Source organism: Triticum urartu, chromosome 7A, assembly GCF_056163025.1.
Source record: "Triticum urartu cultivar PI428250 chromosome 7A, HENAU_Tu73, whole genome shotgun sequence".
Taxonomy (NCBI): domain Eukaryota; kingdom Viridiplantae; phylum Streptophyta; class Magnoliopsida; order Poales; family Poaceae; genus Triticum; species Triticum urartu.
Genome location: NC_141879.1, coordinates 175,479,813 through 175,490,393, shown reverse-complemented (window position 1 = coordinate 175,490,393; position 10,581 = coordinate 175,479,813).

Here is a 10,581-nt window from a genome sequence, read left to right as displayed (position 1 = left end):
AACGATAGCCACCGCGAGCCTAACTCTCATTGGTCCGCATACATTAGTATGTATTATTTCCAACAAGTTGATTGCTCGCTCCATTGTTCCGGAGAACGGAGTCTTGGTCATTTTGCCCATGAGGCATGGTTCGCACGTGTTAAATGATTCATAATCAAGAGAATCCAAAAGTTCATCTGTGTGGAGTTTCTTCATGCGTTTGACACCAATATGACCAAGGCGGCAGTGCCACAAGTATGTGGGACTATCATTATCAACCTTACATCTTTTGGCATTCACACTATGAATATGTGTAACATCATGTTCGAGATTCAATAAAAATAAACCACTGACCAGTGGGGCATGACCATAAAACATATCTCTCATATAAATAGAACAACCATTATTCTCGGATTTAAATGAGTAGCCATCTTGCATCAAACGACATCCAGATACAATGTTCATGCTCAAAGCTGGCACTAAATAACAATTATTGAGGTTCAAAACTAATCCCAATGGTAGACGTAGAGGTAGCGTGCCGACGGCGATCACATCGACCTTGGAACCATTCCTGACGTGCATCGTCACCTCGTCCTTCGCCAGTCTCCGCTTATTCCGCAACTCCTGTTTTGAGTTACAAATATGAGCAACCACACCGGTATCAAATACCCATGAGCTACTATGAGCGCTGGTAAGGTACACATCAATAACATGTATATCATATATACCTTCGGCGTTGCTGGCCTTCTTATCCGCTAAGTACTTGGGGCAGTTCCGCTTCTAGTGACCATTTCCCTTGCAATAAAAGCACTCAGTCTTAGGCTTGGGGTCCATTCTTTGGCTTCTTCTTGACAACTGACTTACCGGGCATGACAACTCCCTTGTTGTCCTTCTTGAAGTTCTTCTTACCCTTGCCTTTCTTGAAACTAGTGGTCTTATTCACCATCAACACTTGATGGTCCTTTTTGATCTCCACCTCCGCTGATTTCAGCATCGAATATAACTCAGGAATGGACTTCTCCATCCCTTTCATATTGTAGTTCATCACAAAGCTCTTGTAGCTAGGTGGGAGCGACTGGAGGATTCTATCAATGACTGGGTCATCTGGAAGATTAACTCCCAGCTGAGACAAGCGGTTGTGCAACCCAGAAATTTTGAGTATATGCTCGCTGACAGAACTGTTTTCCTCCATCTTACAACTATACAACTTGTCAAAGACTTCATATCTCTCGACCCGGGCATGAGCTTGGAAAACCATTTTCAGCTCTTGGAACATCTCATATGCTCCGGGTTGCTCAAAACACTTTTGGAGCCCCGACTCTAAGCTGTAAAGCTGTGGCACCCTAGCTCAGAGAAACCGGAACGCCCCGTATTCCAGCCCAGAGATCGAGGAGAAGTCTTCTGGAATACGGCACTGCTTAGCATAGAACAACTCAGCTCTTTATTTCAATCTATATGGGTACAAGGGGATTACATCGGCACGACGATACTACGCCTGCAACGGTTGCTCCATGCAAGCAGTAGAACAACACGATGCAACGGAATAACTCCTGGCAGCAGACCAACGTCGGCGGTGGTGAACTCCACTCTGCAGGGACTCTGGCTGGAACGCTTATCCTAGCTCACAAACAAGGAATCCACGGCAAACAAGCAATCAAATCTGGCATGACCTGAAAACTAGCATGACACGCCAGGTTAGTACATTGAATGTACTTGCAAGCTCACAGCAACCAAAGCAATCAAGACAAACAATAGCATGGCAATTACGGATTATTAAGCAATAATGAACATAATACTATCAGTACAACATGGCATGTACAACATAATACAGCTAGAACAATACGAGCATGGCATAAACATATGAACATGATGAGACTAGCATGCAACATGATGAAACTTACATGCACCAACTTACTCTGCTCGGGTTACCTTGTAACCATCACATGCATCACTTACCATCACGGACATCACACGATCATCTCATGATCCAATCAAGCTTGGTATTAACAATACCGTAGTAATCATTTATGACCACAAGGAGCTTGACCTTTACCCTTGACTTTCGCAAAACATCCCAAATATCAAACAAGTTGGTACTCACGATACCACAATGATCCTCTATCGATCACATAAATATCAACCAACTTCTTTCATCATCGAACCAGGGTTGTTATTAAGCACATCATTATTATTACTGTTGACCCATAGTGTGACCGACATGAACTGGGCCCATTTCCGCAGGCGCGGCTATCGATAGATTTAACACACACACTCTGCAGAGGTTAGCACACTATACCCACACCACGGAACTCATGGCCTCGCACTCCCATTCGGGTGGACCAACGACATTCCGACAAAACCGGCATACTGCCATGACACTCTCCCGGCCACTCTGACCAACTACCCTTTGGGCTAAGTCCTGGGTGGCCCCGTGCCTACCAAAGGCACCAACGGCCACCGTCGTGGCAAAACGGTCCCAATCGGGGACAAGGATCCTTACAAAAACAACGGGCACACAAGGCTTATGCCATCCTACCTAGCCAAGGTAGCGCCCGCGCATAACCTTCCCTCGCGGGAGGCACCGGCGAGAGGCATGACAATAGACCCAGTTAGGACCCCCCCCCCCCCCATAAGGTAAGCGTGGTTGCACTGGTCAGCTCGATATGGTGGCACCATGACTCAGCCAACAGGTGTTCAAGTTCAATTTAATCCAGTTAAACTTGAATGCAATATGCGAATTCATGATAAAAATAGCATGATGCAACTACAATGCATGAACATGATATTAACATAAGCATGAGGGTGCATCCCAATCAACGAGCATAACAACAACATTTACCCATTTATCCAGATGAGCATGGCATACTGATGAGCATGGATATCACAACTAGAAAACTACTCAAAGCATAACATGACCACTAGCATCAGCAATAAATACCATGCAATAACCTAACAATGAAACTACCATGCAAGTATTTAATCAACTGTATGCAAAGGAGCATGCATAACAACGGTACTCGAAACAGACGATAGTCAAGCACCGAAGACCATTGATGTCTACTACACAACCTTCTTCTTGTAGACGTTGTTGGGCCTCCAAGTGCAGAGGTTTGTAGGACAGTAGAAAATTTTCCTCAAGTGGATGACCTAAGGGTTATCAATCCGTGGGAGGCGTAGGATGAAGATGCATGGTCTCTCTTAAACAACCCTGCAACCAAATAACAAAGAGTCTCTTGTGTCCCCAACACACCCAATACAATGGTAAATTGTATAGGTGCACCAGTTCGGCGAAGAGATGGTGATACAAGTGCAATATGGATGGTAGATAAAGGTTTTTGTAATCTGAAAATATAAAAACAGCAAGGTAGCAAGTGATAAAAGTGAGCACAAATGGAATTGCAATGCATTGAAACAAGGCCTAGGGTTCATACTTTCACTAGTGCAAGTTCTCTCAACAATAATAACATAATTGCATCATATAATTATCCCTCAACATGCAACAAAGAGTCACTCCGAAGTCACTAATAGAGGAGAACAAACAAAGAGATTATTGTAGGGTACGAAACCACCTCAAAGTTATCCTTTCTGATCGATCTATTCAAGAGTCCGTAGTAAAACAACACAAAGCTATTCTTTCCGTTCAATCTATCATAGAGTTTGTACTAGAATAACACCTTAAGACACAAATCAACCAAAACCCTAATGTCACCTAGATACTCCAATGTCACCTCAAGTATTCGTGGGTATGATTATACGATAAGCATCACACCATCTCAGATTCATCTATTCAACCAACACAAAGAACTTCAAAGAGTGCCCCAAAGTTTCTACTAGAGAGTCAAGACGAAAAAGTGTGCCAACCCCTATGCATAAGTTCACGAGGTCACGGAACTCGCAAGTTGATCACCAAAACATACATCAAGTGGATCACGTGATATCCCATTGTCACCACAGATAAGCACATGAAAGACATACATCAAGTATTCTCAAATCCTTAAAGACTCAATCCGATAAGATAACTTCAAAGGGAAAACTCAATTCATCACAAGAGAGTAGAGGGGGGGAAACATCATAGGATCCAACTATAATAGCAAAGCTCGCGATACATCAAGATCGTGCCGACTCAATAACACGAGAGAGAGAGAGAGAGATCAAACACATAGCTACTGGTACATACCCTCAGCCCTGAGGGTGAACTACTCCCTCCTCGTCATGGAGAGCATCGGGATGATGAAGATGGCCACCGGAGAGGGATTCCCCCCTCCAGTAGGGTGCCGTAACGGGTCTAGATTGCTTTTCGGTGGCTACGAAACTCCCGATCAAGGTTTCGTTCTAGAAGTTTTGGGTTATATAAGAGGTGTTGGAGTCAGGAACAAGGTAGGGGGTCTCCGGGCTGTCCACGAGGCAGGGGGTGCGCCCAGGCTGGGTGGGCGCACCCCCACCCTCGTGGGCAGCCCGGGACTCTTCTGGCCCAACTCTTTTACTCCGTGTCCTTCTTCTGGTCCAAAAATAAGTTCCGTGAGGTTTCAGATCAATTGGACTCCGTTGGTTTTCCTTTTCTGCGATACTCAAAAACAAGGAAAAAACAGAAACTGGCACTGGGCTCTAGGTTAATAGGTTAGTCCCAAAAATCATATAAAATAGCATATAAATGCATATAAAACATCCAATGTTGATAATATAATAGCATGGAACATTAAAAAATTATAGATACGTTGGAGACGTATCAAGCATCCCCAAGCTTAATTCCTGCTCGTCCTCGAGTAGGTAAATGATAAAAACAGATTTTTGATGTGGAATGCTACCTAACATATTTATCCATGTAATTCTCTGTATCGTGGCAAGAATATTCGGATCCGAAAGATTCAAGATAAAAGTTTAATATTGACATAAAAATAATAATACTTCAAGCATACTAACAAAGTAATCATGTCTTCTCAAAATAACATGGCCAAAGAAATCTATCCCTAAAAAATCATATAGTCTGGCTATGCTCTATCTTCATCACACAAAATATTTAAATCATGCACAACCCCGATGACAAGCCAAGCAATTGTTTCATACTTTTGATGTTCTCAAACTTTTTCAATCTTCACGCAATACATGAGCGTGAGCCATGGACATATCACTATAAGTGGAATAGAATGGTAGTTGTGGAGAAGACAAAAAGGAGAAGATAGTCTCACATCAACTAGGCATATCCACGGGCTATGGAGATTCCCATCAATAGATATCAATGTGAGTGAGTAGGGATTGCCATGCAACATATGCACTAGAGCTATAAGTGTATGAAAGCTCAACAAAAGAAACTAAGTGGGGGTGCATCCAACTTGCTTGATCACGAAGACCTAGGGCATTTTGAGGAAGCCCATCATTGGAATATACAAGCCAAGTTCTATAATGAAAGATTCCCACTAGTATATGTAAGTGACAACATAGGAGACTCTCTATCATGAAGATCATGGTGCTACTTTGAAGCACAAGTGTGGTAAAAGGATAGTAACATTGTCCCTTCTCTCTTTTTCTCTCATTTTTTGTTTTTTTGGCCTTCTTTTTTTATGGCCTCTTTTTTCTCTTTTTTTCGTCCGGAGTCTCATCCCGACTTGTGGGGGAATCATAGTCTCCATCATCCTTTCCTCACATGGGACAATGCTCTAATAATGATGATCATCACACTTTTATTTACTTACAACTCAAAAATTACAACTCGATACTTAGAACAAAATATGACTCTATATGAATACCTCTGGTGGTGTACCGGGATGTGCAATGACCAATGAGTGACATGTATGAAAGAATTATGAACGGTTGCTTTGCCACAAATACGATGTCAACTACATGATCATGCAAAGCAATATGACAATGATGGAGCATGTCATAATAAACGGAACGGTGGAAAGTTGCATGGCAATATATCTTGGAATGGCTATGGAAATGCCATAATAGGTAGGTATGGTGGCTGTTTTGAGGAAGGATATGTGGTGGGTTTATGGTATCGGCGAAAGTTGCGCGGTACTAGAGAAGCTAGGAATGGCGGAAAGGTGAGAGTGCGTATAATCCATGGACTCAACATTAGTCATAAAGAACTCTACTATTTGCATGCTCCTAGGGGGATAGATTGGTAGGAAAAGACCATCGCTCGTCCTCGACCGCCACTCATAAGGAAGACAATCAAAAAATAAATCATGCTCTGACTTCATGACATAAAGGTTCACCATACGTGCATGCCACGGGAATCACAAACTTTAACACAAGTATTTCTCAAATTCACAACTACTCAATAGCATGACTCTAATATCACCATCTTCATATCTCAAAACAATCATCAAGTATCAAACTTCTCATAGTATTCAATGCACTCTATATGAAAGTTTTTATTATACCCATCTTGGATGCCCATCATATTAGGACTAGATTCATAACCAAAGCAAACTACCATGCTGTTCTAAAGACTCTAAAAATAATATAAGTGAAGCACCAGAGTTCATCTATTTCTTTAGAATAAAACCACCGCCATGCTCTAAAAGGATATAAGTGAAGCACTGGAGCAAATGACAAACTACTCCGAAAGATATAAGTGAAGATCAATGAGTAGTTGAATAATTATGCAACTATGTGAAGACTCTCTAACATTTAAGAATTTCAGGTCTTGGTATTTTATTAAAACAGCAAGCAAAACAAAATAAAATAAAATGACGCTCCAAGCAAAACACATATCACGTGGTGAATAAAAATATAGCTCCAAGTAAAGTTCCGATGAACGAAGACGAAAGAGGGGATGCCTTCCGGGGCATCCCCAAGCTTAGGCTCTTGGTTGTCCTTGAATATTACCTTGGGGTTCCTTGGGCATCCCCAATCTTAGGCTCTTGCCACTCCTTATTCCATATCCCATCGAATCTTTACCCAAAACTTGAAAACTTCACAACACAAAACTTAACAGAAAACTCGTAAGCTCCGTTAGTATAAGAAAATAAATCACCACTTAGGTTCTGTTGTGAACTCATTATTTATTTATATTGGTGTAATATCTACTGTATTCCAACTTCTCTATGGTTCATACCCTCCGATACTACTCATAGATTCATCAAAATAAGCAAACAACACATAGAAAACAGAATCTGTCAAAAACAGAACAGTCTGTAGTAATCTGGATCAAACGTATACTTATGGAACCCCTAAAATTCTAAAATAAATTTATGGACGTGAGTAATTTGTCTATTAATCATCTGCAAAAAGAATCAACCTAATCGCACTCTTCAGTAAAAAATGGCAGCAAAACTCGTGAGCGCTAAAGTTTCTGTTTTTTACAGCAAGATCGCAAAGACTTTCCCCAAGTCTTCCCAAAGGTTCTACTTGGCACAAACACTAATTAAAACAGAAAACCACATCTAAACAGAGGCTAGATGAATTATTTATTACTAAACATTAGCCAAAATCAAAGAACAAGAATTAAATTGAGTTTCCTCCCAACAAGTGGTATCGTTTAACGCCCCTAGCTAGGCATGATGATTTCAATGATGCTCACATAAAAGATAAGAATTGTAACATAAAGAGAGCATCATGAAGAATATGACTAGCACATTTAAGTCTAACCCACTTCCTATGCATAGGGATTTTGTGAGCAAACAACTTGTGGGAACCATAATCAACTAGCATAGGAGGGCAAAACAAGCATAACTTCAAAACTTTAAGCACATAGAGAGGAAACTTGATATTATTGCAATTCCTAAAAGAATATGTTCCTCCCTCCTAGTAATTTTCAGTAGCATCATGAATGAATTCAACAATATAACCAGAACCTAAAGCATTCTTTTCATGATCTACAAGCATAGAAATTTAATTACTCTCCACATAAGCAAAATTCTTCTCATTCGGAATAGTGGGAGTATCATAAGAGACTCAAATACTATAAACTGTTTCCACATTAAAAGAGTAATGTTCGGAAAAGGGGTAATCATAATCATGACAAGTTTTATAAATATAATCATCACTACTTTTTATAGCATAAGTGTCATCACAATAATCATCATAGGTAGCAACTTTGTTCTCAGCATAATCAATTGAAACCTCTTCCAAGATAGTGGAATCATTACTAAATAAAGTCATAACCTCTTCAAATCCACTTTCATAATTATCACAATAAGATTCAACATCCTCCAAAATAGTGGGATCATTACTTGTCGGCGTCCTGGGAACGGGGGTCCCCAGACTTGCCTGCCTCCGGCCCGCGACGTGGTTGAGCCAGCAGGCCGTACGGCCCATCTTCACCAACAAAGCACCCAAGACCCTCATGAGGTGGACGATGCAAGACCTCCTCTGGAGTGGCCTAGCTAGGCAGGCTCATGACGAGGGGAGATATCAAGGCGAGGCGAACCTCATGAGGCTCTCGTGACGTGAGCCATGACGATCGACACCAGGCGGGCGCCAGCGTGCGCATCGTCCTTGTTTCCTCTTTGGTGCAAAGGGGGCAAGCGCAGCCGCGGAGTACCGAGGCCTCAGGCAAAGGTTGCCATTTCGGTGCAACAAGACCAAGACCACGGACTACAAGACGGAGGTCATCGTGGAGCCTAGAACAGCGTCACCACCAGAACTTTGTGCAGACGAAGACTACTTTTGTCAGGATAGCTTGTACTAGTTGTCCCCCATGGAATTAGCCCGCCATTGTTGGTTCCCTTCCCGCTCGATATTTGGGAAGAGGACGAGGGCCTCTATAAATAGGACTAGCCACCACCTTAGAAGAGGGAGAGAGAGAGACCAACCCCCTCCCCCACACAAGCTCACCGAGCTCAAGAACGCCTCAACCTCAGGAGGCTGTTCTTCCCTTGTATTGTTCATCAGCCCAAGAGGCAATCCACACCACCACACTTGAGTAGGGTATTACACCACAACAGTGGCCTGAACCAGTATAAACCCCGTGTCTTTCTGTGTTGTGAGTTCGTCGAGTTCGTCCGCAAGATCCTAGTGAGCTAGAGCGTAGATCGGTTGGAGGGAAAAACTTCGCGCGCACCCCAGTGTTCGAACCTTAAGGGTTTGCCAAAACCCCACACCCCGACATTTGGCGCGCCAGGTAGGGGTGCGCCATAGCTTCCCTTCCATCAGCTCGTCGCTTTGTCGCTTCGTCATCTCCATGTCGGACACTCGCCGCGCTCGAGCTGAGCGTCGGGCCGCCCTCGCTGCCCGCGTCGCTCAGACGGCTCCCGTCGATGGGCCGCCTCATCGTTATCCGTCCCCCGCCGCCAACGCTGCCACCGGCCCAGTGGGAAATGAGCATCAGGCGTCCTCGCAACATCCTTGGGTGTGGCAGGATGGCCGCACCGCTACTCCATCACTCACCCCTGCTGGTTCTTCGTCTCACGCGCAGCACGCTCCCATGGAGGCATGGGCCGCACTCATTGCGGCGAACGAGCTCCTGCGTTACCGCACCGTCGGCGACGTCTATGAAGAGTGGCTCGAGCTCGTCCGTGCTGCGGGGGGCTCTCTGGCGCCGTCCCACTCTCTACCTCCCCCTCAGCAGACCGCGGGCAACGGGGCTCATGGCGTACCTCCACCGCCTCGACCCCAAGACGATGCCTTGGCGCCAAGGCGCACGCCTCCGCGGCGTCATCAGCCACGCCCGGTGCTCGCGTGTGAAGAAAGGAGCTGCCAAGAAATCCCGCGGCCACGAGAAGCTGCACCAGCGCTCCCCGCGCCACCTCGTCAAGATCGCGTGCCGCCTGTAGTGGCACAGCGCGGACCTCGCCAAGACCAAGCTCCGCCTCCGAAGCAGGCCCCGGCAACCATGGCAGGCTGCCCCGCCTTCACCCCCGAGCTGCGTAGCATTGCCTCACTGTTCCGGTGCCATAAAAATCAACAACTTTGAAGGCACAAATCCGAAGGTGGTGAACGTCAAAGAATCAAACACTATATCTCAGGTAATCCCATAAATGTTGAAACCAATGTTATTGAAACCGTAACCCCGGAGGAATACATAAGGGACACTTTCCGGAATGTTTCAGACTCTGAAAAGGAATAGGTACGTGGTACGGTAAGTAAACCGACTCCAAAACAGTTTTTAAGGCAATATTTCTCCGTTTTGGAATATTTAGAAAAATAGAAAAATAAGCAGTAGTCCGGGAAGGACACCAGGGCTCCACGAGGGTGGAGGGTGCGCCCTACCCTACTGGGCGCATCCCCCTACCTCGTGGGCACCTCGTGTGCTCTCCGGACTGCGTTTTCGTACACGACACGTATTTTGGTCAGTAAAAATTCATTATATAATCTCTCGGGGGTTTTGACTCCCGTATCACGCAAAAATCTCTTGTCTTTGTTTCGAGCTGTTGCTGCTGCTGTAGATTAGAGCAGGATGTCTTCGCAAGAGTCAGTCGGGGAGAGCCGGGTGTCTCATCCGGCACCGAGATCAACGACAAACAATCATGTCGACCCCTTTGGGCCAGCAATGGAGGAAGAGATGGAGGCTGATTTGAAGAGGATAGATGCCATGGAAGAAGATCAAGAAGTCACTTCCCGCCTCCAAGCTAGATTCACAATGGGAGAACTCTAGAGCTTAGCTATTCCAAACTCGGTTATCCCTTCCAATGTTGGATTTCTTTCTTATGAGAATAT